The sequence below is a fragment of the Bos taurus genome, chromosome X, assembly GCF_002263795.3.
Source record: "Bos taurus isolate L1 Dominette 01449 registration number 42190680 breed Hereford chromosome X, ARS-UCD2.0, whole genome shotgun sequence".
Classification (NCBI taxonomy): Eukaryota; Metazoa; Chordata; class Mammalia; order Artiodactyla; family Bovidae; genus Bos; species Bos taurus.
This window is the reverse complement of record NC_037357.1, coordinates 59,780,440-59,807,478: the sequence shown is the minus strand read 5'-3', so window position 1 is coordinate 59,807,478 and position 27,039 is coordinate 59,780,440. Positions and strand designations below refer to the sequence as shown.

Sequence of the window (27,039 nt, the reverse complement as noted above, 5' to 3'; positions counted from 1 at the left end):
TTGCACTCAATATGCCAACAAATTTGAAAAACTCAGCAGTGGCCACAAGACTGGAAAAGGTCAGTTTTCATTCCAATCCCAAAGAAAGGCAATGCCATAGAATGTTCAAATTACTGCACAATTGTACTCATCTCACAGGCTAGCAAAGTAATGCTCAAAATTCTCCAAGTAAGGCTCCAACAGTACGTGAACCAAGAACTTCCAAGTGTTTAAGCTGGATTTAGAAAAAGCAGAGGAACCAGAGATCAAATTGGTGAACATCCATTGGATCATAGAAAAAGCAAGAGAATTCCAGTAAAACATCTGCTTCTGCTTCACTGACTATGCTAAAGCCTTTGACTGTGGATCACAACAAGCTGTGGAAAATTCTTAAAGAGATGGGAATACCAGACCACCTTACCTGCCTCCTGAGATATCTGTATGCAGGTCAAGAAGCAGCAGTTAGAAACAGACATGGGACAACAGACTGGTTTCAAATTGGGAAAGGAGTACGTCAAGGCTGTATATTGTCACTGTGCTTATTTAACTTATATGCAGAGTACATCATGTGAAATGCCAGGCTGCATGAAGCACAAGCTGGAATCAAGATTGCCGGGAGAAATATCAATAGCCTCAGATATGCAGATGACACCACCTTTTGGCAGAAAGCAAAGAAAAACTAAACAGCCTCCTGATGAAAGTGAAAGAGGAGAGTGAAAAAGCTGGATTAAAACTCAGCATTCAAAAACTAAGACCATGGCATCCAGTCCCATCACTTCATGGCAAATAGATGGGGAAATAATGAAAACAGTAACAGACTATATTTTCTTGGGCTCCAAAATCACTGCAGGTGATGAGTGCAGCCGTGAAATTAAAAGATGCTTGCTCCTTGGAAGAGAAGCTATGACAAACCTAGACAACATATTAACAAGCAGAGACATTACTTTACTGACAAATGTCCATAGTCAAAACTATGGTTTTTCCAGTAGTCATATATGGATGTGAGAGTTGGACCAGAAAGAAAGCTGAGCATTGCAGAATTGATGCTTTTGGCTATGGTGTTGAAGAAGACTCTTGAGGGTCCCCTGGACAGCAAGGAGATCAAACCAGTCAATCCTAAAGGAAATCAGTCCTAAATATCCATTGGAAGGACTGATGCTGAAGCTGAAACTCCAATACTTTGGCCACCTGATGTGAAGAACTGACTCATTGGAAAAGACCCTGATGCTGGGAAAGATTGAAGGCAGGGGAGAAAGGGACAACAGAGGGTGAGATGGTTGGATGGCATCACCAACTCAATGGACATGAGTTTGGGTAAACTCCAAGAGCTGGTGATGGCCAGGGAGGCCTGGTGTGCTGCAATCCATGGTGTTGCAAAGAGTCGGACACAACTAAGCGACTGAACTGAACTGAACCGAATGATCTATGTTCACTAATTACTTAGCGAAATAGAAATCCAAGTCTATGTGTTGAAAATTGTATTGTTTGCATCAGTTCAATAAGATTTTCATTGAATGCCTAGTGTGTGCTTGGTACTAATGTTCATTGAGAGTAACTTTTGCTGCCCCACTTCCATGCAGCTAACATATACATACACAAATTCCCACATATGCATACACTTTTATGTTTTCCATTGTGTTTGAGTGAATGTCTGTGAAATGATTTCTCTCTTTATTCAAATAAAAGGTTCTTGTTGTTGTTTAGTCACTAAATCCTGTCCAACTCTTTTGTGACCTCATGGGATGACCCAGACAAGAATACTGGAGTGGGTCCATTTCCTTCTCCAGGGGATTTTCCTGACCTAGAGATTGAATGAATCTGTGTCTCCTGCATTGATTGGTGGATTCTTTACCACTGAGCCACCTGGGAAGCTGGGTGATATTATACCACCCCCCAAATGATTATTATCTGGTATGGACTCCTCTGAGACCAGAGCCATACAAAAGGGCAGTTCCCAAGAGTGCTTGGCTGTACTTAACAAGGAATGACTGTGGCAGTCAGTTAATGAGAACATATCCTGAGGTCTAGCCAAAAAGGTTAGATCCTGGGTAATTATTCTGAGCAACGTGAGACAGGAGAGAGGAGGAAAGCAGGGATCCAGGAGACAAAGTGGGCAGTTGCTGAAGGAACAGTAACACCAAGGTACCTAAGAAATTATAGGAACTAGAGTTAGTAAGAGGCTACAAGTATCAAGGTGAGCATCAGACAACATAACTAGCTGGAGTGGAGTTTGGTGTATGGTTGATAGGGTGGTTCAGGAACACAACTTGGAGAAATAGGAATGTAGATTCAAGCCCCTTTTATGAATGTTTTGCTTCTCCTACCAACAGGGGTGAGTCTTAAAGAAACAGACTACAACCACATACAGTAGTATTTTATTGAAAATGAGTATCATGGCAGAATGCATTGCCTATTCTTTGTTTTTAACTCCATGACCTTATAGAGTTAGAGCTAGGGTTAGGTTATGGTAGAACAGCACTTGAAATTCTCTGCACAGTTCATGTTCTGATGCAAGATGCTCTGGGAAGCTCTGAAGAAGCTTTGAACTACCCCTCACAAAATTCACGTGGCTTTCATTTCTATGTTTTGTAAGCTTCTCTCTTCCCTGGTGACTCAGACGGTAAAGAATCTGCCTGCAATGCAGGAGACCCGGGTTTGATTCCTGGATTGGCAAGATCCCCTGGAGAAGGAAATGGCAACCCACTCAAGTAGTCTTGCCTGGAGAATCCCATGGACAGAGAAGACTGGCTGGCTACAGTCCATAGAGTTGCAATGAGTTGGACGCAACTGAGCGACTAACACACAAGGCTTTAAAATGTTAAAATAGCTATTGCAACACCAAGTGATGGTGGCTATTCCATAGACAATACCATTTTAGGTGCCTTATAGGTAAAGTCTTTCAAAATGAAGAATAAGGTAATTTCAATTACAGTTTAAGATAGCTTACAAAGAAGTTAGTAGTGAGTACTTGCACTTCAGCCACATGCCACTTGGCTAGCTGCAGTTGGGAGCAAGAAGGGAAACAAAATGTAATTAGAAAAAGACTCCTATTTTCTCCCTTACTGGATACCCTTAAAACTATAACCTGTCAACCTCTAATACACATTTTTTACCTAGATACCTTTGTCTCTCTCTTAATAGGGAATTGGCTCATGTTAATAATAATACTAAAAATAATAGCAACAAATACTTATACACAGCAAACACCATTTTGCTTAATCCTCAAAACTATTAATATCCCTATTTTACAGATGAAGAAACTGAGTGACAGAGAGGTTAGGACTCTTAACCAGAGTCATATGGCTAATAACTGGTAGAGCTGGGATTATGAATTCAAGCAGACAGACAGGTTCCAACGTATATTCTCTTAACCACACTTCTAAGAGGAAATGCAGTCAGAAGAAATACATGATGGAGAAAAGCAAAACAAACACTTGATAAAATAATGGTCTAAAGTCTGAAATAGATTCAGACTGCATTAAAATAGAGTTCAGATGAAATTTAGCAAAAGAGAGCAAGATTACAGATTCTTTGGAGGAAAAAAGAAAGCCTAGACAAAGAGCAGACCAGGATCAGTGCACTGACTGAAGGAACTCAGTATGCATTGTCTCTTAAAGTGAACAAGACTGAACTTTGTGTCTGTTCTATTGATCTGTAACTGTCTAAATGTTCTACAGCTATAGTTTACTCATTGGCACTTCATTAATGTATATATGTGGATTCTAGAAAAATGGTACACACGAGCTTATTTGCAAAGCAGAAATAGAGACACAGATGTAGAAGACAAACTTATGGATAGCAAGGGGAAAATGAGGGTGGGATGAATTGGGAAATGCTCAACATCTCTAATCATCAAGGAAATGCAAATCAAAACCAAAATGAGCTATCTTCTCACACCTGTCAGAAAGGCTATCATCAAAGAAACAAATAACAAATGCCAAGAAAAAGGAACCCTTATACACTGTTGGTGGGGATGGAAATTGGTGATTGGTGTAGCCATAACTAAGTTGTATATTTTTTACCACAATAAAAGACATGTTGATTGTGACATACTGATTTGATTTTGTGATTATTAATCAGAAGCTACTGCTGAAAATGAGAAAACAGTATTACGGCTTTAAACTTAATTGTTAAGATACAGAGTTACTTACTCATCGTGTGCCCTCATTCTTAATCACTAACCCAGACATCCATCTGTTATATAAGCAAAGAATCAGGAAGCTACAGCCAAGCTCAAGGAAGCTTTTGAATATCTTCTGTACAGATTAAATAGCCTGATATAGCTTAATAATATTTAGATTAAATGCAATAAATAATTTTTAAGTGTGGGCTGAGGGAAGAAGGGTAAGGCACTTATATTGAAAGACCAAAATGGAGGTGTTTTTTGGTTTATTTAGACCTTGGAGTTGATACTGCATAATCAGTTCTGACAATGCCCTCCACCCAAAGGTTACTGCGAACATACTTGAAATTGGTTTTATTGCTTCTTGCAGGGAGAGAGAATGAATGTCACGGGGGACCCATGGGGCACGTCATTAAAAGAGTCTAGAAAGGACTTAGTATATAGGAAATAGGTTCATGTTAGGTGATTTGGGCTTTCCTGGTGGCTCAGAGAGTAAAGAATCTGCCTGCAATGCAGGAGTCCTGGGTTCGATCCCTGGGTTGGGAAGATCCCCTGGAGAAGGGAATGTCAACCCACTCCAGTATTCTGTCCTGGAGAATCCCATGGACAGAGGAGCCTGACAGTCCATAGTGTCTCAGAGTCAGACATGACTGAGCGACTAACATTTTAGGTGATTTGGGGAAGGATTCAAGGAAGAGGTCTTTCCACTGCATATTAATGCTCTCAGGAAGCAGAGGTAATTTCATGATTGGATATCTCAATAAATCTTACATAGAAGAAGGGAAGACTAGCCTGAGGGTAAATCTATAAATGGTAGAGAAGCAGTAGTCACTAATATTAGCTCAAAGTGGGAAATAATTATTTTCATATCTCAGACCAAGTTTACATTTAGTGTATATTCAAACATGGTTACATAGTGGTCTTTTTATTTTTTGATATTGATACATTGTATTTGCGGAGTGGCCTTATTTTGATGTTCATGATCTGTAAGAGTGTTTACATTCAATAGGAGAAAGCAAGATCTAGTTGTGAAAGTCAGGCTAGCTCCTGAATGTCAGAGCCTGATTTTCTCTTTCTCAGAAATTTTATCTACTCCTACCCCACTTTCTCTGTTTGCTTGTTGAGATCTTGCAGTACAATCAGACAGCTTCTAACATTATTGTTATGAGAGGGAGTGGAAGAGAAACTATCATTTATTGAGTACATATCTTAGGCACTGTTGTATATATAGTGGTATAAAATATCATTTAAAAATGATATATAACCCTGAGGCAGACAGAGTCTACATTTTATAAAGAAAGAAACTAGGGCTCAAAGAGAATATATAATTTGTTCAAGCTGGTAAATAGAGACTGATTTTGAATCCAAATCTGTCTCCAAAACCTTGTGTACTTTCTGCCTATTCTTTATGTCTGTACATTTATTTAGGAAAATATTATATTCAGAATTGAAACTTGGAGAAGTAATAATTCCCTGAATTCACAGTTTTATTGACTATTTTTAAGTTAGATTATATGTGTCAGATGGCAGAACCTATATAGGAAGCACATGATATTATAGTTCCGTTCCACCAGTCACTGCAAATACCCAGAGGGAATACAGCAGGGAAAAAATTGAAGTATTTGAGGCCATCTTATGGATTCTCTTCCCTAAAAGAAATTTAGGAACTGGCCATTTAGAAGAAGTGTTTCCTCGAAGTGAGCATCTAGGAATAAGGATCAGTTCCATTTTAGTTCCTACAGCTTCTGCCACTTGGTGAAGACATGCAAGCTCAGCCTTGCTCATCTCTAGGAGCCATCTGACTATCAGGCAGGGGGAAACATTAAGAAACCTGGACTCACAGCTCAGTCACTCAGCAAGTCAGCCTTCCTACCAGTCCCTTTCTGACCTAATAGTCTAATCTAATAAATGAGCTCTTACCTAGTTTCTTAGGAATACATTTCTATTTTATAATCCAGTTCCAGTAACTAAATCCTCCTCATAAAAAGTCCTCACATTAGTTCTCGTTTCTGTAACACTGGATTGTGAACAAAGAATGTCTCCCGCCATTTCAGTAAGCCAAGGATGTTGCAGCTATACAGCCATCAGCTACTAGAGCCACCAACCAGTGCACCCTGAGGGGATTTCAGGATGAAGAAAGACAGGATACTGGCCCTAGATAGTGAAGGTGCATATCAAAGGAATAATTTCAGTAAGCCCAGACTCTTGCATCTTCCCAGACATAGAAAGGGCTTTCCTGGTAGCCCAGCTGGTAAAGAATCTGCTTGCAGTGCAGGAGACCCTGTTTCAATTCCTGGGTCAGGAAGATCCCCTGGAGAAGGGATAGGATACCCACTCCAGTACTCTTGGGCTTTCCTGGTGGCTCAGATGGTAAAGAATCTACCTGCAACACAGGAGACCCAGGTTTGATCCCTGGGTTGGGAAGATCCCCTGGAGGAGGGATATTGTCAAGGCTGTATATTGTCACTCTGCTTATTTAACTTATATGTAGAGTACATCATGCAAAATGCCAGGCTGCATGAAGCACAAGCTGGAATCAAGATTGCAGGGAGAAATATCAATAACTTCAGATATACAGATGACACCACCCTTATGGCAGAAAGCAAAGAGGAACTAAGGGGCCTCTTGATGGGGGTGAAAGAAGAGAGTGAAAAAACTGGCTTAAAACTCAACATTCAAAAAGCTAAGGTCATGGCATCTGGTCCCATCCCTTCATGGCAAATAGATGGGGAAACAATGGAAACAGTGACAGACTTTATTTTCCTGGGATCCAAAATCACTGCAGATGGTGACTGGAGCCATGAAATTAAAAGATTCTTGATCCTTGGAAGTAAAGCTATGACCAACCTAGACAGCATATTAAAAAGCAGAGACATTACTTTACTGACAAAGGTCCATCTAGTCAAAGCTATGGTTTTTGCAGTAGTCATGTATTGATGTGAGAGTTGGACTGTAAAGAAAGCTGAGCACTGAAGAATTGATGCTTTTGAAATGTGGTATTGGAGAAGACAATGAGAGTTCCTTAGACAGCAAGGAGATCAAGCCAGTCAATCCTAAAGGAAATCAGTCCTGGGTGTTCATTGGAAGGATTGATGCTGAAGCTGAAGCTCCAATATTTTGGCCACCTGATGTGAAGAACTGACTAATTTGAAAAGACCCTTATGCTGGGAGAGATTGAAGGCAGGAAGAGAAGGGAACAAAGAGGATGAGATGGTTTGATGGCATCACCAACTCAATGGACATGAGTTTGAGCAAGCTCTGGGAGTTGGTGATGGACAGGGAAGCCTGGTATGCTGCAGTCCACTGGGTCACAAAGAGTCGGACACAACTGAATGACTGAACTGAACTGATACATAGAAAAGCACTATAATCATTAACTGAGATGTCTGTTTCTGTGATTAACAGTAATCTTTTAATGTTCAACTACATGTTATTTTTTGTTGTATGTTTGTTTTTGTTTTTCCCCAGCACAAACTCCTATATATACTGGCTCCTCTCTTACCTCTTTGGAACAGTCCCTCAGAGGCTTATCCCAGGCTTAAGTCCTCAGTAAGTCTACCAAATAAAAACATAATTCTCTACTTTTAGGCTATGTATTTTCTTTCCCAGCCAAGAGGATTACTTTGTTAAAAGACAAATGCAAATGTCTTAACTTTGTTTGATACTTCTAAATCTCCCTTCAACAGGATTGTACTACTTTTGTAGGTGAAGAAAGAATAAAGTTTTGACAGGCATATTCCTCTTTTCATATTTAGTTAAATTACTTCCAAGATTTACATATAACATGACTGATCACCCTATTTATGGACTTCTCTAAATATTCAAACCTGAGAGTTCAAATCTTAGAATCAGATAGGCTTAGTTTGAACCCCAACTCTTCTGTTAAACTCCCTTAGCCAAAACACTTAACCTCACTGAACCTCAGATTCCTCATCCAAAAACTGGAGATAATAATATTTTATCTCAGAAGGTTGTTGGGAGAGCAAGATGCTGTATTTAAGGCCAAGCAAAGTACCAGAAGCAAGTGTTCATGAAGTGGTAATTTATTTTTAAATTTCAGGAAAAATTCACATAAGATGACCTATTTTGAAGTGTACAACTCAGGCTCCCTTGGTGGCTCAGTGGTAAAGAATCTACCTGCCAACACAGAAGACATGAGTTCAATTCCTGATCCAGGAAGATCCCACATGCCACAGAGCAACTAGGCCTGTGCCACAACTACTGAGCCTGTGCTCTAGAGTCTATGAGCCACAACTATTGAGCCCACGTGCCACAACTGCTGAAGCCCACACACCCTAGAGCCCATGCTTCACAATGAGAGAAGCCACTGCAATGAGAATCCCACACACCACAACTAGAGCGTAGGCCCTGCTCATCAAAACTAGAGAAAAGCCTGTGCATCAACAAAGACCCAGCACAGCCAAAATTAAAAAAAATAATAATAAACTGTACAATTCAATAATATTTAGTACATTCAGTGTTGTGCAGCCATCACCTCTATCTAATCCCAACTCATTTTCATTGTGTCCAAGAGAGATCCAGTGTAGCAGCGCCTTTATATCTCAAAAAATGTTTTGCCCACTATTGTTGGTAAGGCAAAAGGCATCACAGTGAGGACATTAAGATCACAATCTATGCTGATTAAGTACAACACCCCATTCATTTTGATCTCTTGTGTGATGGTATCTGTAAAAATTCAGCAAACCTAGCCTACTTGCTTTAAGGGTTACTTTCAGGATTTTTCATCTTACAAGGTCAGCATGCAGGGGTTTTGTATGGCTCAGTTGCCCTTTCCATCTGCCATCATACCATGAAGCTTTATTTAAGCACATTACTCAGCTAGGTTCTGTGCCAACTTCTTGTAACACAATTTATCATTGACTCAGACTAAGTATTTGCTAATTCACTTAGAATTAATTGTGCACTTTAATCTTTTCATTGAATTGGTTCCCATATCTGTAGCTTTTATAACCACAAGTACTAGCTGCATACTGATTAAAAATTTCCCATCAGTTGTATATGAGATATGACTATAAATTTCCTTTTTAATTTTCCTTATATGACTCATAAACTGGCTTAGAAGCAATTTTGAAAAGGACTAAAAGGTTTGCAAGCAATAGAGGTGTCCATGGAATAAATGTTACTTTTCTGTTAGGCTACTCAGATGTATATACATTCTGATTTGTTAAAATGGTTTTGTTATATTACAGTCCCAATTAATAGTCTCCATTTCAACATTGCTTTAGAATACTCATTTTTTATGAGAAATTTCAGCACCTTTTCTGATTTCAGACTATAAGATATAAGCTTTTTTACGTAAGCTTTTTTTTAAATGGTTTTTGATGATGCAGTCATGTATTGCAGTGAGTAAAACATTCTTTACAGGTAGATAGAAGAGCAGTTAGTACCATTCATAACCTGTGTCAATTGTTTGTTTTGGCATAGTGCAATGGCACCCCACTCCAGTACTCTTGCCTGGAAAAGATGGAGGAGCCTGGTAGGCCTCAGTCCGTGGGGTCGCTAAGAGTTGGACATGACTGAGCGGCTTCACTTTCACTTTTCACTTTCATGCATTGGAGAAGGAAATGGTAACCCACTCCAGTGTTCTTGCCTGGAGAATCCCAGGGACGGGGGAGCCTAGTGGGCTGCCATCTCTGGGGTCGCATAGAGTCGGACACGACTGACGTGACTTAGCAGCAGCAGCGCTAGAATAAGAGAACACAAGACTAGAAATATGTTAGGAAAGCCAGGTTCTGGTCCTCAGCCTGAAACTAAACAGCTCTGTAATTTGGGGCATGTCACAACTTCATACAGGGACCAGTTTTCTTATCTGTCACATTGTTATATTTCTTCTATGTACCTCATTAAGATGAGGGCTTCCCTTGCTGCTGCTGCTGCTAAGTCACTTCAGTCGTGTCCGACTCTGTGTGACCCCATAGATGGAAGCCCACCAGGCTCCCCTGTCCCTGGGATTCTCCAGGCAAGAACACTGGAGTGGTTTGCCATTTCCTTCTCCAATGCATGAAAGTGAAAAGTGAAAGGGAAGTCGCCAGTCATGTCTGACTCTTAGTGCCCCATGGACTACAGCCTACCAGGCTCCTCCATCCATGGGATTTTCCAGGCAAGAGTACTGGAATAGGGTGCCATTGCCTTCTCCATCCCAGATACGCTACCCATACCCAATCCTTTTTTCAAAGTCTACCTTCTAGGCAACCCCAATTAAGTATATGTGCTGCCAAAGCGAGCACTCAGTAAACCCCAATTAAGATACTTCCTTGTTTTTGTCTACTTGATCTTTCGACCATTAAGAGAAGTAAGCTAAAATCTTCTATCATGATAGTGATTTTTTAACTTTTTCCTTATATTTCTATTACATTTTGCTTATATATTTCAAAGCTCTCTTGTTAGATGCCTAAAGGTTCATGACTATTTCCTCTTATTGAGGATAAAACTACCATGTTTCTCTTTGTCCCATTAATTATTCACCTTGAATTCTATGTAATATTGATACACGTGCTTTATTTTCTTAGCATTTTCCTAGTATCTTCTACTTATTTTTATTTTATTTTGGCAGGTCTCTTGTAAACAAATAAAAGTCTATAGATGGATTAAAATTTCCATCTGATAGTAAAAATGGAAAGTATATCAATACATTCTATTAGCAAGGCTATAAGGACACAGTGACTCTCATATAGTATTGGTGGGAATGCAAAGTAGTACAATCCTTTTGGATGGAGATTTGGAACTATTCATATCTAACAAAATCAAGACATATGCATTGTCTAACAAAGTAATCCTATTCCTAGGAATTTACCCTGAAAATAGACCTAAAATAATATTAAAATATATATGCAAAGGTTATTTGTTACAGTGTAATTTCAAAATACTGGAAACAAACTAAATGCTCATGCAGGAGACTACCTGAATAAAGTACAATACATTGCACAGGGGGACACTAGGCAGATGCAAAAAAAGAACAAGGAAGAACTCTATGAACTGACATGGAGTGATTTCCACGATATAATGTTAAGTAAAAAAAAAAAAGTGTGCAAGTAAAAATAAAGTATGCAAAATAGTATGTTATCTTTCCTGTGTAAAGAACTTGAAAAGACATATACACTCTTCTTTTAAAATATTCTTTAAAAAGAATTATATATGTATGTATGTATAACTGAATCACTTTGCTGTACAGCAGTAATTGACACAATTGTAAATCAACTATACTTCAGTTTTTTAAAAAGACTATCATTTTATGATGTGTTCAAGCAAAGGAAGGTATTTGGGTCAAACATATTAGAATCTCAGGGCATCGCAAAGCCAGAGAAGTGGGGTATGGGGTAGCAAGAAGTATGCCTGCAGAAGGCCCTGAGGCAAACTCCACAGAGGAGCAAAAGGAAATGGAAGATAAAGTGACCAGTCCAGGGAGAGTTGAAGAGGCAAAATTAAAAGCAAAGTATCCTCATCTGGGGAAAAAGCCTGGAGGTTCAAATTTTTTTAAGGAAACAACTGTGGAAAGGGCAAAAATATTTTTATTCTTGGAATTACAACATGGCTAAAGCAAAAATGAAGAACAGCAACTTCCTACTTCAGCCCCTGGTAAGACAGAGGTCACTGATGACCACATTCCCATTCCACAGGGCCTTCCTCAATGGAAACCATCTCTTGTTGCCTATAAGCTGGCTGGCTGTTTAAAAGAGCTGAACTGCATGAATCTTCTAATTCCCATTATTTCTCCTTAATATGTTATTCCTCCGCTTTTTATTTCCTTTTACTCACTCAGTTATTTGAATGATGGCTTTGCAGGTAGGGGTAAATTGTGCTGCTTTTTAAGGGAATAATATAATACATGTGTAGAGTTTCTGATTAGTTTAGCAATGCACTGATGAAAAGAACATGTTAGAGAAATGTAAAGTAATCTACTTAAAAATAATTGTATGTATTACCCAACTCCTGGTGTAGGGCTGGTTCCAACAAGCAACAGGCAAGTTTTACAATTTTAATGTTTTGGCTTTCTTTCAGTTCAGTTCAGTCACTCAGTTGTGTCCGATTCTTTGCAACCCCATGAACCGCAGCACACCAGGCCTCCCTGTCCATCACCAACTCCCGGAGTCTACCCAAACCCATGTCCATCGAGGCGGTGATGCCATCCAACCATCTCATCCTCTGTCATCCCCTTCTCCTCCTGCCCTCAATCTTTTGCAGCATCAGGGTCTTTTCAAATGAGTCAGCTCTTCGCATCAGGTGGCAAAAGTACTGAAGTTTCAGCTCAACATCAGTCCTTCCAATGAACACCCAGGGCTGATCTCCTTTAGGATGGACTGGTTGGATCTCCTTGCAGTCCAAGGAACTCTCAAGAGTCTTCTCCAACACCACAGTTCAAAAGCATCAATTCTTCAGCGCTCAGCTTTCTTTATAGTCTGCCGGGGACCAGCCCCGGCTGATCCAGGGTATTCGAAGGAGAGACGGCGTAGGCGAAGATCAGGAAACAATTGCTTAATTAAATGTTAATTAAGGATATAAAGAGTAATAGAATGAGGATAGGTCAGTGAGGAAATTCAGTGGAGAAAAGAGGCTGAATAATTCAGCCAGAAGGTAAGAGAAAGAACGACATGGTGAGACCAAGTTTCGGTGACAAGGCCCGCACTTTATTTTCCAAAGTAGTTTTTATACCTTAAGTTATGCATAGAGGATAATGGGGGAAGGGGTAGAGTCTTGCAGCAAGCCAGGCTTTCTTCCTGCAAACTTATCATATGCAAAAGCTTAGGTGATTTGCATCATCTTCTGGCCCGGAGGCCTGTTAACATTTTAAGACCTTTTCTTCAGAAAACTCATTTTTCTCTAAAGGTGATTGGTCAGGAGCCACCCTCCAAAAGCATTAGATAAAGTTGCATTCCTACAGCGCAAAGATGTGGTGGGCTATAACAAGAAAAAGAATTAACTCAAGGGTCCCAGGTTACAAACATTAAAGCTACTACTTACACCAATTATATTAATCAATACACTGCCAGGGACACAGCAGGTAAGGGATATGGAGACTTAGCAGCAAACATTGGCCCAACAAGTGAAAATCCCTTCACCAATACAATTTCTAATCAATCTTTTAACTACTCAAAAGAATCTGTGTTTAGACAGTTTAGAACATCTCCTGCCTCTCACAGTTGGGAGGCTCTGAACAATCACATGTGGCCGGAAAAACCTATTCAGGCAGGCTAGAGGATTTCCAAAGGAGTTTGTAGGTTGAAACACTGTCACACCCAGGAATTATTAACTGGAGCTGTAAGCTAACTCTTTTTTCAGAGAGGTAGTGGGGGACAGCCCCCCGCAAAGTCAGAGGTATAGGTGAAAGCACAAAGCAGAAAGTAGGCAGACTCTGGTTTTGGGGGTATATGCTCGAGAATTTCCAGGGGGACTCCTGAAGCTCGATCCCGCCTTTGCGTATGCTGAGCCTCCTTCCTCATGACCTTTGTCATGGGCGGAGTTCCTCACGCTGGCTACCTGCAGTGACAGAATTCCAGTTGAGCTATTCCAGATCCTGAAAGATGATGCTGTGGAAAGTGCTGCACTCAATATGCAATATGCACTCAATATGCAATATGCCGGCTCCCGGCAATAGTCCAACTCTCACATCCATGCATGACCACTGGAAAAACCATAGCCTTGACTAGATGGACCTTTGTTGGCAAAGTAATGTCTCTGCTTTTTAATATGCTGTCTAGGCTGGTCATAACGTTCCTTCCAAGGAGTAAGTATCTTTTAATTTCATGGCTGCAATCACCATCTGGAGCGATCTTGGAGCCCAGAAAAATAAAGTCAGCCACTGTTCCCACTGTTTCCCCATCTATTTGTCATGAACTGATGGGGCTGGATGCCATGATCTTAGTTTTCTGAATGCTGAGCTTTAAGCCAACTTTTTCACTCTCCTCTTTCACTTTCATCAAGGGGCTCTTTAGTTCTTCTCTTTCTGCGATAAGGGTGGTATCAGCTGCATATCTGAGGTTATTGATATTTCTCCTGGCAATCTTGATTCCAGCTTGTGCTTCCTCCAGCCCAGCATTTCTCATGATGTACTCTGCATATAAGTTAAATAAGCAGGGTGACAATATACAGCCCTGACGTACTCCTTTTCCTATTTGAAACCAGTCTGTTGTTCCATGTCCAGTTCTAACTGTTGCTTCCTGACCTGCATACAGGTTTCTCAAGAGGCAGGTCAGGTGGTCTGGTATTCCCATCTCTTTCAGAATTTCCCACAGTTTATTGTGACCCACACAGTCAAAGGCTTTGGCATAGTCAATAAAGCAGAAATAGATGATTTTCTGGAACTCTCTTGCTTTTTTGATGATCCAGCGGATGTTGGCAATTTGATCTCTAGTTCCTCTGCCTTTTCTAAAACCAGCTTGAACATCTGGAAGTTCACAGTTCACGTATTGCTGAAGCCTGGCTTCGAGAATTTTAAGAATTACTTTAATAGCATGTGAGATGAGTTGAATTGTGAGGTAGTTTGAGAATTCTTTAGCATTGCTTTTCTTTTGGATCAGAATGAAAACTGACCTTTTCCAGTCCTGTGGCCACTGCTGAGTTTTCCAAATTTGCTGGCATATTGAGTGCAGCACTTTCACAGTGTCATCTTTTAGGATTTGAAATAGCTCAACTGGAATTCCATCACCTCCACTAGCTTTGTTCGTAGTGATGCTTTGTAAGGCCCACTTGACTTCACATTCCAGGATGTCTGGCTCTAGGTGAGTGATCACACCATGGTGATTATCTGGGTCATGAAGATCTTTTTTGTATCGTTCTTCTGTGGCTTTCTTTAATTCATCCTAATTATAGCTTTGAATGTTAAGCTGATTTAAAATAACATGTATTTTATTAGTTTCTTCTGTATTTTCCTTTTAAATTTTGTAAAACAGAAGTTTAAGACCACAAGCTAGAAGAAAGGTCATGTATTTCAAATGCAAATAGATTGGGCTCCAAAAGATTTGTATCCCGTGCTTGAACTTGAATGACCTTAAATCTGTTTCAGCTTTAACAATAGAATTTTACTTGGGCCATGTTTGCCCATTCTGGTGTAACTTATGTGACTCTAGTGCTTAACAGTTGCTGTTGAAGCTAGTATTTTTATTCAGTTTTATAGTGTTAGAATACCTTTTATTTTTGAAGATGTGAATGAAGTGTGCATGTGCACTGACTGTTGAATTCACTTTTGTGCCATTTTTGTATGTTTTGCACAACCTCTCAGAAAATATTAATTCTCCAAATTCTCTTAATCCCTTTGCAAAGAATTTTTATCTATGAATCAGGAGTCTTAAGAAACTTGGATCTTGAGTCCTATGGACCTTCTTCATTTTTGATGAATTTGTTTTTGTGGATGATGCTGATTTCATAACTAACTTGCTTACACCTAGATCTATGGTAATGTCACTGGAATTGATTAAAAATGAATGTTAAAAGTTTGGATATTTCACTTCATTTTGGAATGCATACCTCTGTGGGGGAAGTGGTTTTGATGATAAAACTTATTTTGAGTAAAAGGCTTTTTGGCTAAGCTCCTAGACTGACACCATATTTTTTGTTTGTTTGTGGTCTAGATCAGTACTGAAACCAAAATCATTAGTGTGTGTGTATATATATATATAACAACTGTGTATGTATATGGACACATATACATATATACAGTGTGTGTGTGCTCATTATACATATATGGGTATACATGTATATATGTAAAAAAAGATATGAAAAAATAAGCTAGGATATTAATGAGATTGGTTACTTACAAGTATAGTTGGGAGCAAAGTAGAAAGGAAAGGATATGGAAAAGAGTGGAAAGAATATGGAAGAGTATCATACTTTTCTAAATATACATTTTTGTATAGTTCTGAATTTTTTTAATTTAAATTCATTTATTTTAATTAGAGGCTAATTAACCATGTTAATATTCACATGCTTAAAAATAAATAAAATCAACAAGGATGGGGCAAAGCAAAAAAAAAAAAAAAATGTAATTCAAACCAAAGCAAATGAACCTAATTTCATTTCAAACAAATAATATAACATAGTGAATAACAAAAGTGTGTGTGGAGAGAGATATGAAGACTTAACATAAGTAACTAAAATACAGTATTTTGACTGTATACCGTATGAAAACTCCAGGAAAGAAATTTGGACTCCCAATGATGTATGACTTAGAGCCAGTAACCTCTGAACTTTATTTCTGGCCTTTGTCTGTAAACTCCTGCAGCCTTCTGGTAAAGCTTGCCCCCATCACCCCTAGTCCTCCCATTTCACAAGATCCTCTTGCTACCTGGACGAGAACCTCTTTTAAATCTTGTGCCAGTGGGACTTTTCTCTTTATAAAATGCCTGCACACTGCTATTCAGTCTCTCTCATTTCTGGACTTTCTCCCTGAGAGCCATTCTCCCTGCCCCTTGCCTTGAGATTTCCTCACCTGTTTGAATAATACAGTTTTGTTTTTCTTATATAAAAAGATGATCATCATGAGTTTCAACATTTGAACCAAACATATGAGCTCCCCCATGACATGTTAGGTTGCTATAACGTAAATTAAGAATAAAGATGAAGTTGGAAACAAATATTGTACTCTTGTTGATAGGTTTGATTTTCACGGTGGTATGGATTAGCAATTCTGCAATTAACATATGTATTCTGAGATTGAACATATAAGTAAATATATTGTCCTTAATGAGAGTTGGGTCTCTGACTGTTGGAGAGGGGGATTACAAATAAGGAAAGAGGGGAGGTGGTCCTAAGATAGCAGAGGAATAAGACGGGGAGACCACTTTCTCCCCAACAAATTCATCGAAGGAACATTTGACTGCTGCTGCTAAGTCACTTCAGTCGTGGCCAACTCTGTGTGACCCCATAGACGGCAGCCCACCAGGCTCCCGTGTCCCTGGGATTCTCCAGGCAAGAACACTGGAGTGGGTTGCCATTTCCTTCTCCAATGCGTGAAAGTGAAAAGTGAAAGGGAAGTCACTCAGTCATGTCCTAGGTCTTAGCGACTCAATGGACTGCAGCCAACCAGGCTTGTTCATCCATGGGATTTTACAGGCAAGAACACTGGAGTGGGGTGCCATTGCCTTCTCTGAAGAAAATTTGAATGCTGAGCAAATCCCACAAAACAACTTCTGAACACTGGTAGAGGACACCAAGCACCCAGAAAGGCAGCCCATTGTCTTTGAAAGGAGGTAGGACAAAACATAGAAGATAAAAAGAGAGACAAAAGAATTAGGAATGGAGATCAGTTCCAGAGAGGGAATCATAAAAGAGAAGTTTCCAAATACCAGGAAACCCTCTCACTGGCAGGTCTATGGGGAGTTTTGGAATCTCAGAGGGCAACATAACTGGGTGGAAAAATAAATAAATAAATAAACAAAACCCTCAGATTACATGCCTAACAGCAGTTCCCAGCGGAGAGGTAGCCCAAATGCTCACATCCGCCACCAGCAAGCGGGGGCTGAACAGGGAGGCACTGGCCGCATTGCTTAGGGTAAGGACCAGGACAGAAGCAAGGTCCAATGCTGTAAAGAGCAATATTGCATAGGAACCTGGAATGTCAGGTCCATGAATCAAGGCAAATTGGAAGTGGTCAAACAGGAGATGGCAAGAGTGAACGTTGACATTCTAGGAATCAGCGAACTCAAATGGACTGGAATGGGTGGATTTAACTCAGATGACCATTATATCTACTACTGCAGGCAGGAATCCCTTAGAAGAAATGGAGTAGCCATCATGGTCAACAAAAGAGTCTGAAATGCAGTACTTGGATGCACTCTCAAAAACAACAGACTGATTGATCTCTGTTCGTTTCCATGGCAAACCATTCAATATCATGGTAATCCAAGTCTATGCCCCAACCAGTAACACTGAAGAAGCTGAAGTTGAACGGTTCTATGAAGACCTACAAGACCTTTTAGAACTAACACTCAAAAAAGATGTCCTTTTCATTATAGGGGACAGGAATGCAAAAGTAGGAAGTCAAGAAATACCTGGAGTAACAGGCAAATTTGACCTTGGAATACAGAATAAAGCAGTGCAAAGACTAATAGAGTTTTGCCAAGAACATGCACTGGTCACAGCAAAGACCCTCCACCAACAACACAAGAGAAGACTCTACACATGGACATCACCAGATGGTCAACACTGAAATCAGATTGATTATATTCTTTGCAGCCAAAGATGGAGAAGCTCTATACAGTCAACAAGAACAGGAGCTGACTGTGGCTCAGATCATGAACCCCTTATTGCCAAATACACACTTAAATTGAAGAAAGTAGGGAAAACCACTAGACCATTCAGGTATGACCTAAATCAAATCCCTTATGATTATACAGTGGAAGTGAGAAATAGATTTAATGGACTAGATCTGATAGAGTGCCTGATGAACTATGGACGGAGGTTCGTGACATTGTACAGGAGACAGGGATCAAGACCATCCCCATGGAAAAGAAATGCAAAAAAGCAAAATGGCTGTCTGAGGAGCCCTTACAAATAGCTGTGAAAAAAAGAGAAGTGAAAAGCAAAGGAGAAAAGGAAAGATATAAGCATCTGAATGCAGAGTTCCAAAGAATAGCAAGAAGAGATCAGGAAGCCTTCCTCAGTGATCAATGCAAATAAATAGAGGAAAACAACAGAATGGGAAAGACTAGAGATCTCTTCAAGAAAATTAGAGATACCAAGGGAACATTTCATGCAAAGATGGGCTCAATAAAGGACAGAAATAGTATGGACCTAAAAGAAGCAGAAGATATTAAGAAGAGGTGGCAGGAATACACAGAAGAACTATACAAAAAAGATCTTCATGACCAAGATAACCACGATGGTATCATCACTCACCTAGAGCCAGACATCCTGGAATGTGAAGTTAAGTGGGCCTTAGAAAGTATCACTATGAACAAAGCTAGTGGAGGTGATGGAATTCCAGTTGAGCTATTTAAAGTCCTGAAAGATGATGCTGTGAAAGTGCTGCACTCAATATGCCAGCAAATTTGGAAAACTCAGCAGTGGCCACAGGACTGGAAAAGGTCAGTTTTCATTCGAATCCCAAAGAAAGGCAATGCCAAAGAATGCTCAAACTACTGCACAATTGCACTCATCTCACATGCTAGTAAAGTAATGGTCAAAATTCTCCAAGCCAGGCTTCAGCAATATGTGAACTGTGAACTTCCAGATGTTCAAGCTGGTTTTAGAAAAGGCAAAGGAACCAGAGATCAAATTGCCAACATCCGCTGGATCATCAAAAAAGCAAGAGAGTTCCAGAAAACCATCTATTTCTGCTTTATTGACTATGCCAAAGCCTTTGACTGTGTGGATTACAATAAACTGTGGGAAATTCTGAAAGAGATGGGAATACCAGACCACCTGACCTGCCTCTTGAGAAACCTGTATGTAGGTCAGGAAGCAACAGTTAGAACTGGACATGGAACAACAGACTGATTTCAAATAGGAAAAGAAGTACATCAAGGCTGTATATTGTCACCCTGCTTATTTAACTTATATGCAGAGTACACCATGAGAAACGTTGGGCTGGAAGAAGCACAAGCTGGAATCAAGATTGCCGGAAGAAATATCAATAACCTCAGATATGCAGATGACACCACCCTTATGGCAGAAAGTGAAGAGGAACTAAAAAGCCTCTTGAAGAAAGTGAAAGAGGAGAGTGAAAAAGGACAGAGGATGAGATGGCTGGATGGCATCACTGACTCGATGGACGTGAGTCTGAGTTACCTCCGGGAGTTGGTGATAGACAAGGAGGTCTGGCGTGCTGTGATTCATGGGGTCTCAAAGAGTGGTACACGACTTAGCGACTGAACTGAACTGAACTTAAAGACCAGGACTGAATGCCCTGAGGGCAATCTGAGGGAGCTAACGTGAGATAGCAACCCAAATTGTGGGATAACCAGAGAGAGAGAAACAAAAAAAGAGAGAGAGAGAGAGAGAACTTTCCCACCAAAAGCCCTAACCTAAGGCACTGCCGGGCCATTCACAGAACCAAGGACTGAGTGAATACCAGAGGAGAGCTAGCCAGCAGCAGATGAGCCTATCCCCTGCCAGGAGGCAGGGAGGCAGGAGCGCGGCAGCCAGAGCCAGAAAGGGGCAAACTCAGCCCCAGAAATGGCATCCTCCAACAAACTGCGAACAGGCTCCCAGTTGCCAGCCAAGCCTTCCTGGGATCCTGAATGGATGACATCCACTGCAAGGGTTGCAGCCAGAGATCAGCTCCCCAGAAGAGACACACAGCACACCTGAGATGGCACACCTGGGAAACTGAGCGGCTGGGATGAGGGAGGTGATAAGATGCACCACACCTAAGGAGAGTGCGCTGGCCAAGCACCTGGTCGCCTGAGCTCCTCAGACCTGGGAAGGGCACAAACTCAGGCCCAACTGAGTCTGCGCCTTTGTGGAGTACCCAAGAACCTAAACCTGAGCGGCTTAGACCTGGGAAGTGCACGCAACCCAGAGCCCACTTTAGACAGATCCCCTGCAGAGCAACCTCAAGCCTGAGAAGTATAGACTGGGAAAGCACACATGCTGTGAGCGGAGGCAAACCCAGTGTGGCCTAGACACTGCGAGCACTCCTCACACACGCCAGTGATATTTGTTTGCAGTGTTCCTCCCTCCCTACAGCACGACTGAACAAGTGAGCCTAAATAAGTGACCACCTTTGCCCCCTTGTGTCAGGGCGTAAATTAGACACTGAAGAGTCTTGCAAACAGAAGAAGCCAAAATAAACAGAGGGAACCACTTTGGAAGTGACAGGTGCAACAGATTAAAACCTTGTAGTTAGCACCAACTGCATTGGAAGAGGCCTATGGATCCTGAGAAGTATAAGCTGGAACAAGGAACTATCTGAAACCGAACTGACCCCACACTGCCCGCAACAGCTCCAGAGAAATTCCTAGATATATTTTTACTATTATCATTTTTTTAAATTTATTTTATTTTTAATTTTTTTAAATTTTAAATCCTCTATTACTCGTTTAATTTTCACTTTTATAACCTATTACCTTGCAAAAAAAGACACTATTTTTAAAGCAAACTTCATATATGTTTTATAATCTTTGTGATTTTGTTTTGTTTGCTTTTTTTAATATTGTATTTTTGAGAGTCTAACCTCTAGATTTTTAATCTTTGCTTTTTGATATTTGTTATCAATTTTGTATCTTTAAGAATCAAATCTTCAGTAACCATTTTTACTTAGTAGTGTGATTACTGGCTTGTTGCCCTCTCCCCCTCCAAAAGAAAGGCCATGAGAAAATAATTGAGGAGATAATAGTTGAAAACTTCCCTAAAACGGGGAAGGAAATAACCAAAGTCTAAGAAACCCAGAGAGTCCCAAACATGATAAACCCAATGCAAAACACCCCAAGATACGTATTAATCAAATTAATGAAGGTGGAAAGCCCAGAGACAAATCCACTCATCTATGGACACCTTATCTTTGACAAAGGAGGCAAGAATATACAAAGGAGAAAAGACAATCTCTTAAACAAGTGGTGCTGGGAAAACTGGTCAACCACTTGTAAAAGAATGAAACCAGAACACTTTCTAACACCATATACAAAAATAAACTCAAAATGGATTAAAGATCTAAATGTAAGACCAGAAACTATAAAACTCCTAGAGGAAAACATAGGCAAAACACTGTCTGATATAAATCACAGCAAGATCCTCTATGGCCCACCTCCCAGAGTAATGGAAATAAAAGCAAAAATAAACAAGTGGGACCTAATTAAACGTAAAAGCTTTTGCACAATAAAGGAAACTATAAGCAAGGTGAAAAGACAGCCTTCAGAATGGGAGAAAATAATAGTAAATGAAGCAACTGACAAAGAATTAACCTCAAAAATATACAAGCAACTCTTGCAGCTCAATTCAAGAAAAATAAATGACCCAATCAAGAAACGTGCCAAAGAACTAAACAGACATTTCTCCAAAGAAGACATACAGATGGCTAACAGACACATGAAAAGATGCTGAATATCACTCATTATCAGAGAAATGCAAATCAAAACCACAATGAGGTACCATCTCACACTGGTCAGAATGGCTGCGATCCAAAAGTCTACAAACAATGCTGGAGAGGGTGTGGAGAAAAGGGAACCCTCTTACACTGTTGGTGGAAATGCAAACTAGTATAGTCACTATGGAGAACAGTGAGGAGATTCCTTAAAAAGCTGGAAATAGAACTGCCATATGGACCCAGCAATCCCACTGCTGGGCATACACACCGAGGAAACCAGAATTGAAAGAGACACATGTACCCCAATGTTCATTGCAGCACTGTTTATAATAGCCAGGACGTGAAAGCAACCTAGATGTCCGTCAGCAGACAAATGGATAAGAAAGCAGTGGTACATATACACAATGGAGTATTACTCAGCCATTAAAAAGAATGCATTTGAATCAGTTCTCATGAGGTGGATGAAACTGGAGCCTGTTATACAGATTGAAGTAAGTCAGAACGAAAAATACCAATACAGTATACTAACACATATATATGGAATTTAGAAAGATGGTAATGATGACCCTATATGTGAGACAGCAAAAGAGACACAGATGTATAGAACAATCTTTTGGACTCTGTGTGAGAAGGCAAGGGTGGGATGATTTGAGAGAATAACATTGAAACGTGTATATTATATGTGGAACAGATCACTAGTCCGGGTTCGATGCATGAGACAAGGTGCTCAGGGCTGGTTGTGCTGGGGTGACCCTGAGGGATGGGATGGAGAGGGAGGTGGGAGGGGGTGTTTAGGATAGGCAAAACATGTACACTCATGGCTGATTCATGTCAATGTATGGCAAAACCCACTACAATATAATAATTAGCCTCCAATTAAAATAAATAAATTATTTAAAAAAAGGAAAGAGGGAAGCCTATGACAAACCTTATGGTATTGGGTTTGAATTAGAGGTATCATCAGTGTGATTTCATGGTTTTTGAAAGATAGATTGATAGATACAGAAATATGGATGTATGTATGTGTATATGAATACATACATATATATCTCAGTTTTGTCCAGTTAGAGTTAATAGAAATACATGTAACTCTAGTACTAATGAGCACACCCAATGCCCAAATCTTGATTGCTAAACATGATTCTACAATAAATAACAAGGACTCCTTAAAGAAGATGCTGATTCCAATTCTAGGGAACGTAAAAATATAAAATGATTCTGGAACATCTTGTGGTATTTGAAAGTAAAAAAGTTCTCCAAAAAATCATGGGGAAAAAGTTGCAGACAGGATGCTTTTATGTGACCACAGTACAATTATCAATGATATATTGTTATCTGAATGCAGACCTTATTCGATATTCACCATTTGTTCCAGTAAGATGGTCCTTTGTAAAATTGTGCAAGAGCATCCTGTCTGCAACTTACTATGAAACATTTCAGGGAAAAATCAGAGACAGAAAAATCAAAGTGTTTTAAATGTTAACATTTGGTAAATCTATAAGAGAATTATTTAACTAGTTTTGAAACATTTTGTAATATTAAAATTATTTCATAATTAAAAGTTTAAAATTTTTTCATTCAGAGGGTCTTCTACTATTAAAGTAAAATAAACTATTAATATTTATTATAATTACTAGTACATTTTTTCCTTAGTATTGCTATCATGTTTTATGTTTTCTATTTGTCATTTTTCTTTGCTTCCTTTTACCTGTGTTGATGATTTGATCTGTACTTTTATTTTTCTTCTTGTACTTTCAAAGGTGAATATGCTCTTTCTGTGGATTTGGTTGGTTCTCAACACAGACATTTATAATCCTTTTATAAAAATCAAAATCTAAATTTCACTAGAATCTGTATATTCCTTTATTTTAGACAATAACTTTGCAACTTTACAATTACTTTCCTGTTGTATCTCAATTTTATATCTCCAAAATTTTTAGTTCTAAATAATCATAAAAATTATTTTGACCTTATGTATCCACAGTTATTTATCTTTAAGTGTAAACTTTACTGGGTTTATACTTAAAGCTAAATATAGACTGCTTCCAAATATGGAAAGGAGTACATCAAGGCTACATATTGTCACCCTGCTTATTTAACTTATATGCGGAGTACATCATGAGAAACGCTGCACTGGATGAAGCATAAGCTGGAATCAAGATTGCTGGAAGAAATATCAATAACCTCAGATATGCAGATGACACCACCCTTATGGCAGAAAGCAAAGAGGAACTAAAGAGCCTCTTGATGAAAGTGAAAGAGGAGAGTGAAAAAGTTGGCTTAAAGCTCAACATTCAGAAAACTAAGATCATGGCATCCGGTCCCATCACTTCATGGCAAATAGATGGGGAAACAGTGACAGACTTTATTTTGGGGGGCTCCAAAATCACTACAGGTGGTGATTGCAGCCGTGAAATTAAAAGACTCTTACTCCTTGGAAGAAGAACTATGACCAACCTAGACAGCACATTAAAAAGCAGAGACATTACTTTGCCAAGAAAGGTCCATCTAGTCAAAGCTATGGTTTTTGCAGTAGTCATGTATGGATGTGACAGTTGGACTATAAAGAAAGCTGAGCACTGAAGAATTGATGCTTTTGAAGTGTGGTGTTGAAGACTCTTGAAAGTCCCTTGGACTGCAAGGAGATCCAACCAGACCATCCTAAAGGAAATCAGTCCTGGGTGTTCTTTGGAAGGAATAATGCTAAAGCTGAAAACTCCAATACTGCGGCCACCTGTTGCCAAGAGCTGACTTATTTGAAAAGACCCTGATGCTGGGAAAGTTTGAAGGCTGGAGGAGAAGGGGACGACAGAGGATGAGAGGGTTGGATGACATCATTGACTCAATGGACATGTGTTTGAGTAAACTCCAGGAGTTGGTGATGGACAGGGAGGCCTGGCATGCTACAGTCCATGGGTTCGCAAAGAGTCAGACACGACTGAGTAACTATGAAGAGGAAAAGTTAAAATTTTACATAACCTCCTTCTTCTTCTGCCTCTAACTCAGCTTGCCCCCTTGCTAAGTCTAAATCACGTAGGTCACGTAGGTCATGTAGTCTCAGAAAGTGGGAGCTTGCAATACTAGGAACTGGAGTTTATCTCACTAACCCTTGTCCTGCTCTTTGCAATCGCCCAGCCCCTGCAAACCTGCTTAATCATGCCTGTCCAGGCCAGACATCCCCCTTCCCATCTTGACTGCTGTTCCCTCGCATGAGAAACCCCTTAGTTTAAACCAGCCTATTAACAGCTAGTGTTGCCCACTATAGACTGTCTTTAAAAACTCTGTAATCCCTTTGTTCAGGGCTCAGAGCTTGGAGGGCTAACTCCTCTGGGCCCTCCGGCATAATAAACCTGAATTCTCCAACTCTCCGAGTGTGGTGCTTGGTTTCTTGAGTACTGGTTTCTGCAACAACTGAACTGAACTGAATGTACTGTGTTTTTTTTTTTTGTTTGTTTTGCTATTTTCTTCTTTATGTAAACTTTTGGGATATTTTTTTAATCCTTTTTTAAATTCTTCATGTTCAGAAATGTCACTCCAGTGCATTTTATACATGTCTTCTTTGTTTACCTGGTTTAGCACTTCTCTCTCCATTTGAAGACTAGTATCTTTTATCACTTGGGAGGAATTATCTTCTATTATTGATTTATTTACTTGCTCTTCTCTATACTTTCTGTTCTTATAGGATTCCTGCTACATGGATGTTGAACTTCTGGATCTAATCTCCATGTCTATTGTTGCTTTATCAAAATTTCTATTTCTTTTTCATTTTGCATTTTTGTGAGAATCTTTTGGTTTAATGTATTAACACACATTTTTTTTTCTTTTCTGCTGTTGCATAATGCTACTACAGATAACCATTGCATTCCTTATTTTTATTCCTTTTTATTTATGTAGTTTCCAGGACTTATCATTTGTTTTGTTTTATGCCAGCATTTTCCTTGTTTATGGGTTTGATAACTTTCTTTATTCTTTTGAGAATATTAGTTATAGTTATTTTAAAATATTTTTCATTTGCTATTATTTATTCTATTACTTCCATGTTAACTTTTCTGTTTATTAATTTTGTTTTCTTACATGATAACTGTTGTTCAAATATTAATCAGTGTTTTTTGCTTGTGTCCTTATCTTTGTTTTTGAGATCCCTTAGCAGCTCATCTATAGATGTTGTTTTGTAAAGCAAACCTTCCTTTGATAATTATGGGGAAGAATCATAATATGCTCTAGATGGAGTGTGCCAGTAGTTTATCTTTTAGGTGTGGCAGCTGACTACAGGTGCTCTGAGCAAAAGACAGCAGTAAAATTTTTACCCACACTAGAGCATTATGTAAGCATTGACCCCCCGAGGCACATTTATCCAAAATGCTCTGAATACAGCTCTTCATTAACTATGTTGAAATTCCCAAAGCCTCCTTCTTGCTTTTTGTATCACTGATGCTGGTCTTGAAGGTCTCAAAACCACTCTTGTTTACACAGTGGTCTTCACAGATATTTTGGACTGTGACTTATTCTAGTTTTGTTTTTTTAACTATAGTGGGTATGATTCACAATCTAAAAACTCCTACTTGCTGGAACTACCACATTTTTAATTTCATATATATCAACTACCTACTTCTCTCAACCCTATACTCCCTTGGTAATTATAATGTGTGTGTGAGAGAAAGAGACAGAGACAGAGAGAAGAGAAGAGTATTATGATTATGATTCTGAGTCTCAGATATGGTCATAATATCTCATCAGTATCAACACTTAAGAGCTGCCTCCATATCCTAGAAATGTCACTATATATAATCAGGATCAATATCAGGGTTTCCTAATTTGCCTATTTGTAAAACCTATAGCCAGAAGTTTATTTAACTTATATGCAGAATACATCATGCGAAATGCCAGGCTGGATAAGTCACAAACTGGGATCAAGATTGCTGGGAGAAATATCAACAACCTCAGATATGCAGATAATACA

General features: G+C 39.4%; 1 protein-coding gene and 1 pseudogene across 5 annotated transcripts in view; both read left to right on the top strand.

Moving 5' to 3' along the window:
- The window catches only part of DCX (doublecortin), a 407,667-nt gene that overhangs the window by 64,900 nt on the left and 315,728 nt on the right, over positions 1-27,039 (top strand). The gene's annotated exons all lie outside the window — the stretch shown is intronic.
- Positions 10,926-14,839, top strand: LOC132344284 (cAMP-regulated phosphoprotein 19-like; annotated as a pseudogene).